Source organism: Eriocheir sinensis, chromosome 59 (assembly GCF_024679095.1).
Source record: "Eriocheir sinensis breed Jianghai 21 chromosome 59, ASM2467909v1, whole genome shotgun sequence".
Lineage (NCBI taxonomy): Eukaryota > Metazoa > Arthropoda > Malacostraca > Decapoda > Varunidae > Eriocheir > Eriocheir sinensis.
The window spans coordinates 8,252,485-8,272,484 of record NC_066567.1 but is presented as its reverse complement, the minus strand read 5'-3'; the positions used below and the strand labels follow the sequence as shown (position 1 = coordinate 8,272,484).

The following is a 20,000-nucleotide window of genomic DNA, read 5'->3' as shown; positions in this document are numbered from 1 at the left end:
AAAGACGAGGAAAAGAAAAAAAAGAAAACAGATGAAGGAGGAGGAGGAGGAAGAGAAGAAGGAGGAGGAGGACTATAAAGAACGAAACGGCCTGACAGAAAACTCCCATCCAACTCTTATATACCGACAAATTAACTTCCCTTGGCGTTAATTGGGTGGCTGGGTCGTTATCGATTTTCCCATTATAATATTAGGGCCTGGAAATGGGTGTGAGCCATTACTGTATTGTGGCCAAGGAACGGGCGGCGCCATTAACAGATGATTGGCCAATTTCCTCTTTGCTTGGGTGTGGAGGCGAGACACTTTCGGGGCCCGCGGCGATTAGGTTAAGAAGGTTTGGGTTGGTGTTCTGAGCGCGGCTGAATCTCAAATTAGTTCTTTTTTTAGGCCTATATGTTTTTTATTTGTTCTTTCGTGTTGTTTTGAATGTCTCTTGGTTCTTTTAAACGGTTCTGAGCATTCATTTACCTATATTATGTTCTTTTATCTGTTTTGTTTAACCGCTTATGTAATTTTTTCATATTCCGAATGATTTTGGGATCTTTTAAAAATTTGTGGCTTTACCGTGTACCAGCGACGGGCCAAATTTTTACCATCATATAAACCCCCAAAAATAGATGATGCATAAACTGATCACAAATGCGTTGATATATTATTATGAAATGGTTTGTGTGAGTGATGATTTTTTCTCATTTTTCTCGCTTAGAGGGGCCTTGAAAAACATGATCCCCGCAGCTACCGGGTTAAACAACTATGAAATTTAAAGGTATTAGTCTGCACTTATTAGACGTCTCAGTACAGTTTAAAAGGCTTTGGGTGATTCACGAACTTATATTCCAATCCCCTTCTTCAATTACGATCTCAATGCTTATAAGATGGCAACACGTATCTTTGTTTAGGTTTTGTGGTCTAACCGGATAATGAATGGCTTATACGGGATTAAAATTAAGTCTATCCTCCTCGGCGTCGGTTACAGGAAGGTTGCAAAGATTTTAATTCACAGTTATGAAACACTGATTACCGGCTCTTTAGTGTCTCTTAAACGGGCGTTGAATGGTTAATTAAAGCATGAAGTCCAATTTTTTTTTTCTCAGTGTTTTGATTTTCTTTTTCGTAACGTTTCGGATTTTCTTTTTTTTTTCTTTTACTTAACGTTTTGGATTATCTTTTCATTAGCGTTTTGGATTTTAATTTTATTTCTTTTTAACGTCTCGGATTCTTATTTCCTTAAAGTTTTGGATTACCTTTTCCTTAACACTTTATATTTTCTTTCTCTCTTTTCCTTAACGTTTCAAATTTCCTTTCTCTTTTTTCTTGACGTTTCGGACTTTTTCTCTTTTTCTAAACGTTTCGAATTTTCTTTCTCTTTTTCCTTGACGTTTCGGATTTTTTCTCTTTTTCTTAACGTTTCGGATTTTCTTTATCTCTTTTTCTAAAGGTTTCGGATTCTCTTTTCCTTACATCTGATTCTATTTCTCCTTGTATCAGATTCTCTTTTTTCTATCGTTTCCAGTTCATTTTGTTTTTTCCTCTATTTTTTCTGGTTCTTTCTCTTTTCCACTTTCTTCCTCTTTTTATTCTCTTTTCTTCTTTTTTTCGTCTTCAATTCCTTTTTTATTTATTTTCTTTCCTCACCTTCCATCAGCCTTGACAAATATAAAACCCTTGACCAATTTAAACCCGCTTCGATCCTCTATATACCATTTCCAGTCCCTTTTGATGCATTTAAGACGACCTTCACGACTAACGAATCCTTTTCCAGCAAGACCTCGATGGCTATAGGAAAATCTCTCGGCCCAAAGGCTATTAAATCCTATAAAGAACGGCTTGAATTCCCTTTACTTGAATTCGAACTCCCTTTTGATCCTATTAGTTTGGTCTCGACAGTGTTGGAACCTTTACAACAAAACGTGTGTGTGTTTGAATCTTGTTGGTTGAGCGGAAGGAAAAGGATGAAAAGGCGAGGTCGGATTTTCTTGACTCGTCGAAAATGAAGAAAATGGAGAAAAAAGACAAGGAGGAGGAGGAGAAGGAAAGGAAAAAAATAAGTGAGAGGAAGAAAGGAGATAATCAATGCGAGAAAGGAATAGATAGATAGATAGATAGATAGATAGATAGATAGACAGATAGATAGACTGACAAAGAGAGTAAAAATGAAAGAGATGGATATAGAGATGAAATGAAGGAACGGAAATAAAGAGAACGAAAGAAGGAATATCAGAGAGAAGGGAATGCATAGAGAAAAATAGAAAACAAAAAAACAAGGAAAATAGGAAAACCGGAAAAACACGAGGAAAACAAGAAAACAAAAGCAAGAAAAACAAGAGGAAAACAATAACAAGAAAACAAATAAAAAGAGAAAAACAAGAACAAGAAAAACAAACAAAAAGAACAAATAATAAACAAAAAAAAAGAAAAAACAATCAAGAAAAACAAGAAGGAAAACAAAAAAAAAAGAAAACAACAACAACAACAACAACAACAACAACAACAACAAGACGAAACACAAAACACTCCTCTCCTCTCATTCCCGAAGACGAAGAAAAAAAAACCTTGACAGCCATTGGACGGAACGCCTGGCAACCCTTTACCCTGATTGGCTACTCTCAAAAACCCTCGACATCTGATTGGCCGGCGCTAAAAACCCTCGTGCAATGATTTCCCGGCGTCAAAGATCCCTCAAATTTGATTGGCTGGCGTCGAGGAGGTGCGGAAGCGATGCTGTCACCCTATTGGTCGGGAGTCACGGCTGCTGCTTCGTGATTGGTGGAGACAAGTCGAGTTTCTATTGGTTGAAAGACGAGACCAGACGCGTGATATTGGCAGGTTATGAGAGAGGAGGAGGGAGGGAGGGAGGGAGGAGAGAGAGAGAGAGAGAGAGAGAGAGAGAGAGAGAGAGAGAGAGAGAGAGAGAGAGAGAGAGAGAGAGAGAGAGAGAGAGAGAGAGAGAGAGAGAGAGAGAGAAGGAAGAAAAGAAAGAAATAATGAATGAAAAACAAAGAAAAATGAAAAATAGAAAAAGAAAAAGAGAAAGACAGAGAGAAAGAATGAAAAAATGGAAAGGAAGAAAAGAAAAAGAAAAAAGAAAAACAGATAGAAAAAGAAAATAAGAAAGAGAGAAAGAAAACAAAGGAAGAAAAGGAGCGAAAGAAAGGAAAAAGAAAGAAAAAGAGAGAAAAACAAAATTATAAAAAATATAGAAACGCCAAGAAAATGAAAAATAAAGTGCAAGAAGAAAATACAATAAGGAGACGGAGGAGAAGAAGGAGGAGGAGGAGGAGGAGGAGGAGGAGGAGGAGGAGGAGGAGGAGGATAATGACAAGGCAAAGATGAGCTTGGCTGTGAAGATAAATGGAAGGAAGAAAGTTCGGAGGAAAGGAAGGATTTGAGGAAGGAAAGAAGGAAGGAAGGAAGGAAGGAGGAAGGAAGGAAGGAAGGAAGGGAGGGAGGAAGGAAGGAAGGATTGGAGGAAGGAAGGAAGGAAGGAAGGAAGGAAGGAGGAAGGAAGGAAGGAAGGAAGGAAGGAAGGAAGGAAGGAGGGAAGGAAGGAAGGAATGGAAGAAATGAGGTTAAAGAGGAAGGGAAAAAAAAGAGGAAGAAAAGACATATAAAAATGAATGAATGAATGAATGAAGGGAGGAAGGAAGGAAGGAAGGAAGGAAGGAAGGAAGGAAGGAAGGAAGGAAGGAAGGAAGGAAGGAAGGAAGGAAGGGAGGAAGGAGGGAAGGAAGGAAGGAATGGAAGAAAGGAAGTTAAAGAGGAAGGGAAAAAAGAGGAAGAAAAGACATATAAAAATGAAGGAAGGAAGGAAGGAAGGAAGGAAGGAAGGACAGAAGGAAGGAAGAAAGGAAGGAAGGAAGACAGGAAAGAGGAAATAATGTTGAGGTAAAGGAAGGAAGTGAGGAAGAGAGGAAGTAAAAAAGGAACGAAAGAAGGAATGATGGAAGGATTGGAGGAAGGAAAGAAGGACGGGAGGAAGGAAGGAAGGATTGGAGGAAGGAAGGAAGGAAGGAAGGAAGGAAGGAAGGAAGGAAAAGAGGAAGGAAGGAAGGAAGGAAGGAAGGAAGGAAGGATTGGATTAAGGAAGGAAGGAAGGAGGGAAGGAAGGAAGGAAGAAAGAAAAGAGGAAATATAGGAAGGCGTAAAGGGAGGAAGGGAGGAAGGAAGACAGGAAGTAAGAGGGGAAGAAAGGAAGGGGAAGAAAAATAACAATAAAATGAAAGGAAGGAAGGAAGGAAGGAAGGAGAAGGAAAAAAAGAAAGAAAGAAAGAAAGAAAGAAAGAAAGAAAGGAAGGAAGGCGAAGGAAAAAAAGAAAGAAAGAAAGAAAGAAAGAAAGAAAGAAAGGAAGGAAGGAAGGAAGAGGTGAAGAAAAGAAAGAACAAACAAAAATTTAGAAAAAGAAAAGGGAAAAAAATAAAAATAAATAAAACAAATAAAACAGGAAAGAAAGAAAGCCAAAAATAAAGCAAGAAGAAGAGAGAAAGAGAAAACTAACTAAATCAAAGAACGAAGGAAGGGAAAAGGAAATAAACGAAGAACCGAATATAGGAAAGAAGAAGAAGAAGAAGAAGAAGAAGAAGAAGAAGAAGCGAAAGGAAGAGAGAATTTACGAGAGCAGGAATAAAAGAAGGGAGCAAAGGAGGGAAGGAGGATTGAGGAAAGGAGGGAGAGGGTAATAGAATGAGATCAAAGGAGAATAGGGATAAAGGAGAACCGGAGGGAAGAAGGAGGAAGAAGAGAATAAAGAATGACAATGGTGCAAACGGTACCAGAAAAAGAGGAGGAGGAGGAGGAGGAGGAGGAGGAGGAGGAGGAGGAGGAGGAGGAGGAGGAGGAGGAGGCTGAAGAAGAACAAAGAGAACAAGAATAGAAATAAGAAAGAGGAAGAAAACAATAACGAAAATGGGAAGAAAATGAAGACAAAGAGGAGGAGGAAGAGGAGAGGAAGGAGAATAAGAAAGAGGGAGAACTAAAAACAATAACAATGGAGAAGAAATAAAAAAGAAAAGAAAATGAAGCAAAAAGAAAAGGAGGAGGAGGAGGAGGAAGAGGAAGGAGAACAAGAACAAAAAAAAGAAAGAACAAAAAAAGAAGAAAATGAAAAGAAAAGGAAAATCAAAAGAAGAAAGAAAGGAAGAAAAAGAGAAATAGAAGGAAAGGAGATAACGAATGAGAGAGAGAGAGAGAGAGAGAGAGAGAGAGAGAGAGAGAGAGAGAGAGAGAGAGAGAGAGAGAGAGAGAGAGAGAGAGAGAGAGAGAGAGAGAGAGAGAGAGAGAGAGAGAGAGAGAGAGAGAGAGAGAGAGAGAAAGGAATGCATAGAGAAAATAAAGAAAAGAGAGATAAAGAGAAAGAGAGAATATTGCAAGAGAGAGATAAACGGAGAGAACATACAAGGGAGGAAGGAGATAAAAAGGGAGGAAGGATAAGAGAAGAAACGAAGGGAGACTAAAATAAAATTGATAAAAAAAGGGAATGGAGAAAAAAGAAACAAAAAATGGAAAATAGAAAAAAAGGGAGAGGGAGAAACAAAGATGAATGGAAGGGAGAGAGAGGGAGGGAGGGAGAGAAAGGAGGGAGAGAAAAAATGGAGGGAAGTAGAAAGGGTAATAAAAATGGAGATAAAAGACTAGAGGGAGAGATAGAACGAGATGAATGAAGGAGGGGAGAGAAAAGGGAGAAGGGAGAGAAGGGAGGGAAGAAGGAAGGGAAGGAGAAGAGGGTGATAAATAACGGAAGCAATAGAGATGAATGAATAAAGGGCGGTAAAAGGGGGAGGGAGAGAAGAGAGGGAGAGGGGAAGAAGAAGGAGAGAGGAAGGAAGGAAAGAAAGAAGGAAAGGAGGAAAAAAACAGGAACAAGAAAGGAAATGGATAGAAGGAAGAGAGAAGAAAGGAAAAAAGGAGAGGAAGGAAGGAAAGAAAGGAGGAAAGGAGAAAAAGGAAAAAGAAACAAAACAACAGGAACAAGAAATGAGATGGGTAGAAGGAAGAGAAAAGAAAGAAAGGAAGAAGAGAGAGAAGGAAGAAGAGACAGAAGGAGGAACCCAAAAAAAGAGAAGGAAGGAGAATGGAAAATATACAACAAACGTAGGACAGAAAGATGGATGAATGGATGAAAGGAGGAATAGGAGGAGAATGAGGGAAGAAGGAGGAAGAGGAGAAGAAAGAAGGAAAGGAGAGTAGAGAGAAAGAAAGGAAGAAGTGAAGTAAGGAGGAAAGGAAAGGAGAAAATAAATAAAAGAAAACAACAGGAATGGAAACGGAGAGAAAGAAGAGAGGAGGAGAAGGAAAAACGAAGAAAGAAGAGAGAGAAATAAGGGAGGAGAAGGAAAAAGAAAGGGAGAGAAGAGAGAGAAAGGAGGGAGGAGGAGGAGGAAAGAAGGGAGAGAAGAGAGAGAAACAGAGAAGAATGAAGACAAGGAGAAGAAAAAAAGGAGAAAAAGAAAACAAAAAACAGGAATATGAAGAAAATGGAAAGGGAATTAAGGATAAGAAGGAGGAGGAGATGAAGGAAAGAGAAGAGAGAGTAGAGAAGAAAAAGAGGAAGGGGAGAGAGAGAGGGCGAGGGGGAGGAGGGTGAAGGGGGGGGTGACCTCTAACTAAAAAGGATCTTACACATGTATTGATCTATCCCTCAATTACTAGATGTTCGGGGGTGACCACTTCAGGGGGGGGAGGGGGGAGGAGGGGGAGGAGGAGGAGGAGGAGGAGGAGGAGGAGGAGGAAGAGGAGGAGGAGATGAAGGAGGAGGAGAGAGAGAGAGGAGAGAGAGGGAGAGAGAGATAGAGAGAGAGAGAGAGAGAGAGAGAGAGAGAGAGAGAGAGAGAGAGAGAGAGAGAGAGAGAGAGAGAGAGAGAGAGAGAGAGAGAGAGGAAGGAAAGGATAAATAAAAGAAAGCGAAAAAAAAAGAAAAGAAAAAAAGAAAAAAAAATTGAGAAAATGGGTTACTGTGCCAAGAGAGAGAGAGAGAGAGAGAGAGAGAGAGAGAGAGAGAGAGAGAGAGAGAGAGAGAGAGAAAGTGGGAGGAGGAGGAGGAGGAGAGAAAGGAGACAAGAGCTACTCCACACCACTCCAATTCCTCCTTCCCCTCCACTTCCTTCCCTCCACTCCTCCACCCCACCCCCCCTCCACCCCCTCCCCCCCTTCACCTGGCAGGGCCGCTAATGAGCTTCAGGTAAGAACTTCTACCAAAAAGTGTGTACGTGTGTATGTGTGTGTGTGTGTGTGTGTGTGTGTGTGTGTGTGTGTGTGTGTGTGTGTGTGTGTGTGTGTGTGTGTGTGTGTGTGTGTGTGTGTGTGTGTGTGTGTGTGTGTGTGTGTTTTAATGATGCAAGGAAAAGAAAAAAAGCAGGAAAATAAGAAAGCAGGAGAATGAATAAAGGGGGAAGAGGACGATGAAAAGAGGAGGAGGAGGAGGAGGAGGAAAAGGAAGAGGAAGAGGAGGAGGAGGAGGAGGAAGAGGAGTACTTGATATCAAACCTTTTCTCATTATAGCAAAGTAAACACAGCAACTAAGACCATAAAAGAGAGAGAGAGAGAGAGAGAGAGAGAGAGAGAGAGAGAGAGAGAGAGAGAGAGAGAGAGAGAGAGAGAGAGAGAGTTCCAATATCACAAAGTTTACTCAGTATTTGATAGGATTCATTTATGGCTTGTTCGACGCGCCTCCTCCTCCTCCTCCTCCTCCTCCTCCTCCTCCTCTTCCTTCTCCTCCTCCTCCTCCTCCTCCTTCCTCTTCCTCCCTGTGATCAATGTTCTGCAGCGAGTAAAAAAGCCAATATGATGTTAGGATTACCATCAAGAAACTTTGATTATAAATTACCCGAACTTATGAAGAGATTATATTTAGCATTTGTAAGACCACACCTAGAATACGCCGTTCAGTTCTGGTCACCGAACTATATCAAAGATCAAGTTTTGCTAGAAAGGATACAGCGACGAGCAACCAAACAAATTCCAGCGCTCCGAAACTTGCCATATGACGAGCGTTTAAAGCGTTTAGATATGTTTTCCCTAAAAAAGCGAAGGATAAGAGGGGACTTAATTGAAGTGTTCAAAATCCTTAATGGATTCGACAACATTAACCCGGATAGTCTACTTTAGAGAGACACCAACACAAGAACACGCAGCAACGGTATGAAGTTAAAGGGAAATCGATGTAACACATTGGTGTATAGAAGTTTTTTCAATAACAGAGTCGTCGATCACTGGAATGGACTCCCACCGTCAGTAGTTAGCGCACAGAGTATCAATAGCTTTAAGTCTTCTTTGGATAAGTACTTCAGGGATATAAGATTATACTGACCCTTTTTCGCATGTTTTCAGACAGAATGCAGCAAGACCTCAACCTATATTCATATAATTCTCCCCCACAACCTATATTTCAAATAGAGAAAGTCAACAATAGAGTAAAGCAACAGTTAATGTCCGCATGACAGGTGGAGTGAGGTGTGGGTGCAGTAAGGTGACAGGTTTCTGGTGCCGTGCCTAGTACCGCCGGTAAAACGAGGATCAAGCCTCCACCTGTGCCCCTGAAACTACACCTCACCCATCGTGAGTATTAGGGGGTATTCTGGGGCTGCCCTGTGTAGGCCACTCGGCCTCTTCCAGCCTCCCTGTATGTTCTTATGTTCTTATGTAATGAAGTTATTTTCCCCCACAGCTTAGGTTACCAGTAGTGCAAGTTAAGGGTAGTAATTTCCTCTTATTTCTCTCTTTAAAGTAAAATTTCCATGTCCCTTTCTTCCTTAAAGGTACATGGTGTTCTCTTCTAACTATTTCCTGCCGGCACGTTGCCGGAGGGAGAGGTGGGTGGGGAGGAGCCTTCATCTTTTCTGTCCTGTCCTACCACACGTAGATTACTAGTAGTAGCGGTAGTAAACAGACACCCTCGCCATAGACCGATAGGTCTTCTGGTGTCTGCTCTTCCTATGTATTCCTATGTATTCCCTCTTCCTCCTCCTAAACTTCATTCTCTTATTCCTCCTCTTTCCTCTCTTTCCATTGCGTTACTCTTTTTTTTTCCACCTCCTCCTCCTCCTCCTCCTCCTCCTCCTCCTCCTCTTCCCCAGTTTTATGTAATGCACAACCTCGCCTACTCATATTTACCCATCCTGCTCATCCTCATCCTTCTCCTCCTCCTCCTCTTCCTCCTTTTCTTCTTCTTCTACTCCTTTACCTTTGCTTTTCCTCCTCCTCTTCCTCCTCCTCCACAATTTTCTTCGTGTCATCCGCAACTCTTTCATATTTTCCTCACCCTTTCCTCCTCCTCCTCCTCCTCCTCCTCCTCCTTCATCTCCAATCCAATAAGCCAGAAGAACCACAGGAAGAAAATGGAACACGCTTGAAGAAAAATAAGAAACGAAGAAGAAAAAAATACAATACGTCCATGTCGAGATTTATGGCGCACACACACACACGAACACACACACAGGAGGAGGAGGAAGAGGAGGAGACATAAATATATTAATGAATGGGAAGAAAAGAACAAAAGAAACTAATTACGAAAGGCGAGACGAGAATATGAAAGAAAAAGTTCACTAATTAATAGAACAGTGTGTGTGTGTGTGTGTGTGTGTGTGTGTGTGTGTGTGTGTGTGTGTGTGTGTGTGTGTGTGTGTGTGTGTGTGTGTGTGTGTGTGTGTGTGTGTGTGTGTGTGTGTGTGTGTGTGTGTGTGTGTGTGTGTGTGTGTGTGTGTGTGTGTGTGTGTGTGTGTGTGTGTGTGTGTGTGTGAGGATGTATGGAAGGGGAGATACTGTTCACATTATGCTCTCTCTCCCTAAAGCCAAAAACTCATCTAAACCTCTCTCTTACATGCTTACCTCTCTCTCTCTCTCTCTCTCTCTCTCTCCTTTTGTCCCCATACTCTTCCACCCTCCTTCATCCCTCCCTCCCTCTCTCTTTCTTTCTCTAACTCTCTCTCTCTCTCCCTCAGGATGGAGAGAAGAGAGAAAGGGAGAGATGAAAGGGAAGGAAAGGAAGGAGGGAAAAAGGGAACGTGGAGAGAAGAGAGAGAGAGAGAGAGAGAGAGAGAGACACCTCCTTCGATACATTCTCTTAATTTTATCTTTTTCCATTATCATTACTACTACTACTACTACTACTACTACTACTACTACTACTACTACTACTACTACTACTACTACTACTACTACTACTACTACTACTACTACTACTACTACTACTACTTTTATAATGAATTCGCTGTAAGAGAGACGAGAGTAAGTTTGTTGTAGTGAATTAGTTCATTAAATTACTTCTCTCCAAACTCTATTCAGTGTGTGTGTGTGTGTGTGTGTGTCAGTAACGAAGTGCCTACGTGCTTGTGTTCAGGCAGAAACTCTCTCTCTCTCTCTCTCTCTCTCTCTCTCTCTCTCTCTCTCTCTCTCTCTCTCTCTCTCTCTCTCTCTCTCTCTCTCAAGAAAGAAAAAGAAAGAAAAAAACAGCTAAGTCCTTCTCCTCTCTCCTCTCTCTCTCTCTCTCTCTCTCTCTCTCTCTCTCTCTCTCTCTCTCTCTCTCTTAGTGATGATATTGCTGATTTTGCTGATGAAGGCGGTGGAGTCAGCAAGCTTGGGAGGGAGGGAGGGAGGGACGGAGGGAGGGAAGGGAGAGAAAGGAGGAAGGAAGGAGGAAGAAGTTAAGAGGGAGGAAGGGAAGGAAGGGAGGGCAAGAAAAAGAAAGGAAAGGAAAGAAGGAAATGGATAAAGTTGTGGAAAGGGAGAAGGGAAAAAAAGGAAGAAAAAGGGAGATAGACAGACAGATAGATAGATAGATAGACAAAGGGAGAGAGGGAGATAAAGGGAGATAAGGACATTAAGGTAAGAAGCTGAGAGACCAATAACGGAGAAAAGGGAGGGAGAGTAGAGGAAGGGAGAGGGAGGGAAAGTGGAGGCAAGGGAGGGAGGGAGAGTGGAGGAAACCGCTGCTGTGTGGAGTTAAAATTCTACTTGAGAGCGACACTGAATCTTGTTAATATTAAAGAGATGGAGGAAAGGGAGAGAAAGGAGGAAGGGAGGGAGGGAGGGAGGAAGTATTGAAGGAGGAGAAAGTTTGGGAAGAAGGAGGAGAAAAGAGTAAGGAGGAAAGGGAGGGAGGGAAGAAGGGAGGAAAGGAGAGAAAGTATTGAAGAAGGAGGAAGTTTGGGAAGAAGAGGAGGAGAAAAGAGTAAGGAAGAAAGGAGGGAGACAAGGAAGGAAGGAGGGGGAGAAGGAAAGAGAGAGGAGGTATAGAAGGAGGAGGAAAAAGTAGGAGGGAAGTAAGGAAGGAGAGAGGAGAGGAATGGAGAGAAGGAAGGGAGGGAAGAAAAGAAGGAGAAGAGAAGGGAAAAAGGAAAGGGAAGGAAGGAAGAGGAAGGAAAAGGTGAATAGGAGAGAAGGGGAGAAAGGGGGGAAGGAAAGGAGGGGAAGAAGAGGAAGAAGGAAGGAGAAAAGAAGAGAAGGAGGTAAAGGAGGGAAGGAGGAAGTAAAGGAGGGAAGGAGGAGGAAGGAGAGAAGAGGAAGAGGAGGGAAGAGTGGAAGAGAGATAGATAAAAATAATGGAAAAAAGTATCTTATTCCTCTCTCTCTCTATCTTCCTTCTTCCTCTTCTATTTCCTTCTCTTCCTCCTCCTCCTCCTCCTCCTCCTCCTCCGTCTTCATAACAATCCTCACTCTCATCCTGTGCCCTTGAGTCCTCTTCCTCCTCCTCCTCCTCCTCCTCCTTCTCTTCCTCAATCTCCTTTTCGTCCTCTTTTGCTTCTTTAATCTCCTCTTCGCTCTCCCCCTCCTCTTCGCTCTCCTCCTCCTCCTCCTCCTGGCCGTCACTCCCAAACAAGGTAAACAGAGAATATTGAAAAGCGAGAAAATGTTTATGCCTGTGGAACGTGGTTTGGCGGAGAGGATGTTGACTTTTGTTCTCTCTCTCTCTCTCTCTCTCTCTCTCTCTCTCTCTGTTTGCAGACGCATTGACGCTTCCCCTTCAATCTATGGATAAGCAAACAACTTTTAGCTCAGGCTGTTTGACTTCACCGCGATGCCTGTCTGTCTGTCTGTCTGTCTGTCTGTCTATGAATGTATGTATGTGTGTATGTATGTATGTGTGTGTCTATCTGTGTCTTTGTTTTCCTGTCTGTCTATGTCTGTTTGTGTGTGTTTGTATGTCTGTTTTCTTATCTATCTTTGTTTGTGTGAATGCATGTTTGGTTTCCCTTTAAATCTGTCTGTCTGTCTGTCTGTTCGTCTGTCCTTTTTATCTATTATTATCTTCTAGTTTTGTTTACCGGATGTCTGTCTCCTCCTGTCTGTCTGTCTGTCTATTTGTGTTCATCTCAGAGGTTGTTTGTATGTAAATTTGTCTGTTTTCCTATTCTGTTCTGTTCTAATTGTCTGCATTTTTTTCTCTCTCTTCCTTTCTGACTGGTTAATTGTACGCCTGTCTGTCTGTCTGTCTGTCTGACTGTCTGTCTGGTTGGTTGGTTTTCGGGCTGATTGGTTAAATGTTTTTGTGAATGTTTTTCTTCTCTCTCTCTCTCTCTCTCTCTCTCTCTCTCTCTCTCTCTCTCATTATCTCCCTTTTGTTATTGCCTTCAAATTTTCCTTCGGTCCGACTTTTCCAGCAAACTTTTCCTTTCAATTGACTGCTCTCTCTCTCTCTCTCTCTCTCTCTCTCTCTCTCTCTCTCTCTCTCATAAATTCTGAAGTGACAATATCCTTTCTCTTTCACACTTTTCATAAAATAAGAGAGAAAGAGGAAAGGAAATTGAGAACGAAAGGTGAGAGAGAGAGAGAGAGAGAGAGAGAGAGAGAGAGAGAGAGAGAGAGAGAGAGAGAGAGAGAGAGAGAGCGTAAATTGCCCTACAAACAAACCTTACGGCCAATTTAAGTAGTTTTCCCTTTAAAGGAAGAAAACGAAAAGAAAGAAAACGGGCATGTAATTTCAAGTTTACGCACTTTTTTCCCCGTTTTCTCCGTTTTCTTTTTTTCCTTTTTTTAATCAGGACTCGGTTTCAAGAAGCCTAATTTCGCCTCGGCTGGAAAACACCGTAAAAGTAAATCTATATCTGACAAACTTTTTCTTATCTTCTTTTTTTTTCTTTCTTTTCCTTCTTAATATTTCAGCGTTAAGAAAGAAAAAGAAGAATTCGGTGATATTTTTTTTTACGATTTTACTATTTCCTTTTTATTTCTTTTATTTTCTGGCGATCTTTTTCCTTTCCTCTTTTTTTTTTACTTTTACTTCTTAATATTTCAACGTAGAGAAAGAAGATTTCGGTAATATTTGTGTTTTCCGATTTTACTATTTCCTTTTTATTTCTTATATTTTCTGGCGATCTTTTTCCTCTCCTCTTTCTTTTCTTTCTTTTCCTTCTTAATATTTCAACCTAAAGAAAGAAAAAGAAGAATTCGGTAATATTTGTGTTTTCCGATTTTACTATTTCCTTCTTTTTTTCATTATTTTTCTGGCAAACTTTTTCTGATCTTCTTCTTTCTTTCTTTTCCTTCTTAATATCTCAACGTAAAGAAAGAAAAAAAGAAGAAATCAGTAACATATGCGTTTTCCGATTTTACTATTTCCTTGTTGTTTATCTTTATTTTCGTTACTCTCTTTCTACCAACTCTCTTTTATTTACATCCTTTTCTTCATTATTTTTTTACATCTTTTTCATCTTTATCTCTCTTCTTTCTCGTGATCTTTCTTCTTCTCGTCATTCACTTAATATCCCTTACTGTTTATCATTACTTTCGTTTCTCTCTTTTTCCACCAACGTTCCCTTATCCATTACTGTTTATCACTTCCTTTGTTTCTCTCTTCCTACACCAACGTTCCCTTTTCCCTTACCGCTTATCCCTTCCTTCGTTTCTCTCTTCCTACACCAACGTTCCCTTTTCCCTTACCGCTTATCCCTTCCTTCGTTTCTCTCTTCCTTCACCAACGTTCCCTTTTCCCTTACCGCTTATCCCTTCCTTCGTTTCTCTCTTCCTACACCAACGTTCCCTTTTCCCTTAATGTTTATCACTTCCTTCGTTTCTCTCTTCCTACACCAACGTTCCCTTTTCCCTTATCGTTTATCACTTCCTTCGTTTCTCTCTTCCTACACCAACGTTCCCTTTTCCCTTAATGTTTATCACTTCCTTCGTTTCTCTCTTCCTACACCAACGTTCCCTTTTCCCTTACCGCTCATCCCTTCCTTCGTTTCTCTCTTCCTTCACCAACGTTCCCTTTCCCCTTACCGCTTATCACTTCCTTCGTTTCTCTCTTCCTACACCAACGTTCCCTTTTCCCTTACCGCTTATCCCTTCCTTCGTTTCTCTCTTCCTACACCAACGTTCCCTTTTCCCTTACCGTTTATCACTTCCTTCGTTTCTCTCTTCCTACACCAACGTTCCCTTTTCCCTTATCGTTTATCACTTCCTTCGTTTCTCTCTTCCTACACCAACGTTCCCTTATCCATTACTGTTTATCACTTCCTTCGTTTCTCTCTTCCTACACCAACGTTCCCTTTTCCCTTACCGCTTATCACTTCCTTCGTTTCTCTCTTCCTACACCAACGTTCCCTTTTCCCTTACCGCTTATCCCTTCCTTCGTTTCTCTCTTCCTACACCAACGTTCCCTTTTCCCTTACCGTTTATCCCTTCCTTCGTTTCTCTCTTCTTCCACCAACGTTCCCTTTTCCCTTACCGCTTATCCCTTCCTTCGTTTCTCTCTTCCTACACCAACGTTCCCTTTTCCTCGCGGCGCGGATTCATTGATTTCCGAACGTGAACCGCAAAATGCAAATGCTAAACTTCCAACATCACCGCCGCGTAATTATAATCTTTCCTTGCCTTCCTGAAGAGTCCCATTATGAAGTCGATCTTTTGTTTTCCTACGTGTTCTTTTAATTCGTGGTTAGTTATTATGTTTTGTCTCGTCTTTCTCTTCTTTTTCTTTTTATTGCCATCGTTCTTTTTAATGTTTCTTACTGTTTATCTTTTTTTTCCTTTTGTTCTTATGTTTTCCTTGATTTTCCTCTATTTTCTTACGTTTTCCTTTGTTTTCCTCTTTATTTTCTTGCGTTTTCCTATATTTTCCTTTATTTTCTCACATTTTCTTTTATTTTCTTATTTTCCCTTTCATTTCCTCTTTATTTTTACATTTTCTTATATTTTCCTCTTTATTTTCCTATTTTCCTTTTCATTTACTCTATTTTCTTATATTTCCCTTTGTCTCCCTCTTTGTCTTCTTACATTTTACTTTAGTTCCCTCTTTATTTTCTTACATTTTCCTTTTTCTCTTTATTATCTCATTTCCTTTAATTCCTTCTTTTCTTCTTACATTTTCTTTTAATTCCCTCTTTATTTTCTTACGTTTTCCATTAATTTACTCTATTTTCTTACATTTTCTTTTATTCTCACATTTTTCTTTAATTCCCCTTTTATTCTTAGTTTTCTTTCATTCCCTCAAATTCTTACGTTTTCCTTCTTCGTCGTTTCCCGTTTTCTTCGCCTCCACTTCTTGCGGCGTGCATTCATTGATCTCTGGGTCCCGCAATGCACTGAGGAAAGAAGAAAAAAAAACAAAGGACTATCGTGTGTATCTTAATTCCCGTTCGTGTTTAAACATTATTACTCCTTCCTGAACCTTATCTTACTTTCTTTATTGTATTTCTTCAATGTTATTCGGTTCCACTTTTCTTCCTTCCCTTCCTCATTATAAAAACAAAAGAGTAACGTTCGTATCTTCTTTTTCTGTTAGTGTTTATACCTTATGACTCTTTCCTGAACCTTATATTAGCTTCTTTATCGTTTTTTCCTGTTATTTGGCTCCACTTTTCTTCCTTCCCTTCCTCATTATAAAAACAAAAGAGTAACGCTCGTATCTTATTTTCCGTTAGTGTTTATACCTTATTACTCTTTCCTAGCCATTATAATTTTTTTTGTGGTTTTTCTCACTTTTATTTACTGTTCTTACTTTCCTCACTCATTGATTTCTGACTCCCGGAACGCGCTAAGGAATAAAAAGAAAAAAAGAAACGAGTGTATCTTCTTTTCTGTCCGTGTTTCAGTCTTATCACTCTTTTGAACTACATGTTAGCAACGTTACCAGACTGTCGTACTCAGCCTCTTATATTTGCGTATCTTCAACCCAAAACTGTCATCCCTGCCCCAATAACAAGATTCATTTATAGTTATCGTTAAAATCGGTAACTGGTGGTGTTTGCTTGCATTAGCCATGAGTCAGACATCAGAAAATACGATGTTCTGAGTACGATAATTCTGGCAATGCTGCATGTTAGCTTCGTTATACCGTCTTTTTAGTTGTTTTTAATCTTCTTATTCTCCTTACATAATGCACCGAGTAAAAAGAAAACAAAAGAATAACGTGTGTATGATCTTTTTCGTTCGTGTTCAGTGCTTATAACTCTCTCCTGAACCTTATATTAGTTTCCTTACCATCTTTTTTGCTAATTTCATTTTTCCTTCTCTTACTTTCTAACGTTTTCTTTTGATTTTCTTTTTATTTTCTCACATTTTCCTTTTATTCCTTCTTTTCTTCTTACAGTTTCTTTTAATTCCCTCTTTATTTTCTTTCTGGCAACGCTGCATGTTAGCTTCATTACCGTCTTTTAGTTGTTTTTAATCTTCTTATTCTTCCTACGTAACGCACCGAGTAAAAAGAAAACAAAAGAATAACGTGTGTATGATCTTTTTCGTTCGTGTTCAGTGCTTATAACTCTCTCCTGAACCTTATATCAGTTTCCTTACCATATTTTTAGCTAATCTTACTTTTCCTTCTTTTACTTTCCTTCCTCACTGAATTTGACAAAGGAACGGAGTGCACTGAGGAAGAGTGACCTCGAACTCAGAACGCAATACAAGAGGTAAAAATGATAATTGCTTTAACTTCTCATCCACTTTTTTTTCTTTCTCTAATTTTTTACTCATTTCGAAAAGTTAGAATACAAGAGAAACTTAACTTCCTCCTTTCTTAAGCCTTACAAATTTTTTACTCATTTCGAAAAGTTAGAATACAAGAGAAATTTATCTTCCCCATTTCTAAAGCCTTTCAAAATTCCTTCTTACTTCCCTTCTTATCATTTTTTCCTTCTCTTTTACTCATTTCGAAAAGTTAGAATAAAAGACAAATTAAACTTCCCCCTTTCTCAAATATTAGATTTCTCTTCTTATTTCCTCCTTTTATTCACTTGTTTTCCTTCCTCTCCTTGGACCTTCCAGTTTGGTTTATTTTTCCCTCAACCTTTTTTTCTCGTTTCGGTTGTCATTTGGTGGTTTTCGAAGGAGTAGTACAATGGAAAGTTAGAAAAATCACTCATTAAACTTTCCCTTTCTTAAACCTTACTAATTTCCTCCTTCATTTCCCTTCTTAATTACTTTCCTCATTTCTCAGCTTTTTACGTGTTCATTTTCGAAGGTTATAGAATGAAAAAAAAAAAAAAAAAAAGGTGTCTAATTAAACTTGTAGCAAGCCACCGCTGAAACGGTCGCGTGCTCTTCCCGGTGACTCATAGAAAATGGTGTGGCAGCACAAACTCTTATTTTGTCATTAATGTTTTCATTGTTGTGCTCCGTGTCTTGTCGCGTCCTCATTGTTAATCTTTATTGCTAATTGTTAATCTTCAACTGTCTGTCCACGTCCTGCTACACTTCTCACATACATTTTGTACAGCACATACACCAACACCCCAATGTCATTTACATTACACAACATTCATATAAATGCATATACACACAACAACGTCTCTTTTGTGTTTCGTCTATCCCAATGACTTTGTGTAATTTTTGTAATAAAGTAACCTTGACGGGTATTGGTTTTTCCTTACCCTTCAACCAACTAGCAGTTCGAGCACTCACTAAACACCAACAAACTTTCTCTTTCACAAACCTTACAAATTTCCTTTTTCATTTCCTTTCTTAATTACTTTCCTCTTTTTTCAGCTTCCTTCTTATTGATTTCCGAAGGTGTGGTACAATGGTAAGGTAAAAAGGATGGCTAATTAGACTTTCCCTTTCTCAAACCTTACAAAATTTCCTTCTTCATTTCCGTTCCTCCTTTTCCTTTCTTTCCTTTTCTCCTTTCTTCCTTCTTCAGCTCTATACTTATTGATTTCCGAAGGTGTGGTACAATGGAAAGGTAAGAAGGTGTCTCATTAAACTTTCCCTTTCTCAAACCTAACAAAATTTCCTTCTTCATTTCCCTTCTTCCTTTTCATTTCTTTCCTTTTCTTCTTTCTTCCTTCTTCAGCTCTCTACTTATTGATTTTCGAAGGTGTGGTACAATGAAAAGGTAAAAAGGATGGCTAATTAAACTTTCCCTTTCTCAAATCTTACAATATCCTTCTTCATTTTCGTTTTTCCTTTTCCTTTCTTTCCTTTTCTTCTTTCTTCCTTCTTCAGCTCTCTACTTATTGATTTCCGAAGGTGTGGTACAATGGAAAGGTAGAAAGATGCCTAATTAAACTTTCTCTTTCTCAAACCTTATAATTTCCTTCTTCATTTCCCTTCTTAATTACTTTTCTCTTTCCTCAGCCTTCTACTTATTGATTTTCGGGTGTGTAGCGCAATGAGAAGGTAGAAAGGTGCCTAATTAAACTTTCCAATCTTAAAACCTTACAAATTTCATCTTCATTTCCATTTTTCCTTTTCCTTTCTCTCCTTTTTTTCCTTTTCTCCTTTTTCAGCTTCCTACTTATTGATTTCCGAAGGTGTTATACAATGGAAAGGTAAAAAGATGTCTAATTACACTTTCCCTTTCTCAAACCTTACAAATTTCATCTTCATTTCCATTTTTCCTTTTCCTTTCTCTCCTTTTTTTCCTTTTCTCCTTTTTCAGCCTCCTACTTATTGATTTCCGAAGGTGTTATACAATGGAAAGGTAAAAAGATGTCTAATTAAACTTTCCCTTTCACAAACCATACAAATTTCATCTTCATTTCAATTTTTCCTTTTCCTTTCTCTCCTTTTTTTTCCTTTTCTCCTTTTTCAGCCTCCTACTTATTGATTTCCGAAGGTGTTATACAATGGAAAGGTAAAAAGATGTCTAATTAAACTTTCCCTTTCTGAAACCTTACAAATTTCATCTTCATTTTCCTTCTTCCTTTTCCTTTCTTTCCTTTCCCTCTTTTTCCTTCTTCAGCTCTCTATTTATTGATTTCCGAAGGTGTTATACAATGGAAAGGTAAACAGACTAATTAAACTTTCCCTTTCTCAAACCTTACAATTTCCTTCTTCATTTCTCTTCTTCCTTTTCCTTTCTTTCCTGTTCTTCTTTTCTCTTTCCTCGCCCTCCTACTTACTGATTCCAGAGAGTAGCGCAACGAGGAGGTAGAAAGATGCCTAATTAAACTTTCCCTTCTTTAAGCCTTACGAAAACCCTCTTATTTCCCTTCTTATTTACCTGCTTTTCCATCCTCACCGACTTTTAATCACTGCAAAAGGTTAGAAGGGAAGACAAACACACCTTTCCCTTATCTCAAACATTCCCTTCGTAGTTTTCCCTCTTATTCGCTTTTTTCTTCCTCTAATTTTTACTCATTTCGAAAAGTTAGAATACAAGAGAAATTTATCTTCCCCATTTCTTAAGCCTTACAAAATTCTTTCTTATTTCCCTTCTTATTTTTTTCCTTCTCTTTTACTCATTACAAAGTTAGAATATAAGACAAATAACTTCCCCCTTTCTTAAGCCTTACAAAATTCCTTCTTATTTCCCTTCTTATCAATTTTTTCCTTCTCTTTTACTCATTACGACAAGTTAAAACACAAGACAAATGGAACTTCTCCCTTATTCGAATATTAAACTTTCCTTCTTATTTCCTCCTTTATTCACTTGTATTCCTTCCCTTTCCTGTTTCCCCCTTTCTCAAGCCTTACAATTTTCCTCATCATTCCTTTCCTTATTCACCTTTTTCTTCCCTTTCCTGTTTCTCCCTTTTTCAAGCCTTACAATTTTCCTTATCATTCCTTTCCTTATTCACGTTTTCCTTCCCTCTCTCGTTTCTACTCATTGCAGCAGATTAAAACACACAAC

General features: G+C 39.4%; 1 protein-coding gene and 1 long non-coding RNA gene across 2 annotated transcripts in view; both read right to left on the bottom strand.

The window, feature by feature from the left end:
* LOC126985530 (uncharacterized) overlaps positions 1 to 20,000 on the bottom strand; it is an 81,015-nt gene that overhangs the window by 27,822 nt on the left and 33,193 nt on the right. The window lies entirely within an intron of this gene.
* LOC126985531 (uncharacterized) overlaps positions 17,427 to 20,000 on the bottom strand; it is a 4,204-nt gene continuing 1,630 nt past the window's right edge. Inside the window, exons 2-3 of the long non-coding RNA XR_007738776.1 lie at positions 18,887 to 20,000; positions 17,427 to 18,582 (exon numbers count right to left, since the gene is read on the bottom strand). The exon at positions 18,887 to 20,000 is cut by the window's right edge and continues 462 nt beyond it. This is a non-coding gene — a long non-coding RNA (uncharacterized LOC126985531). The remainder of the gene's footprint in view (positions 18,583 to 18,886) is intronic.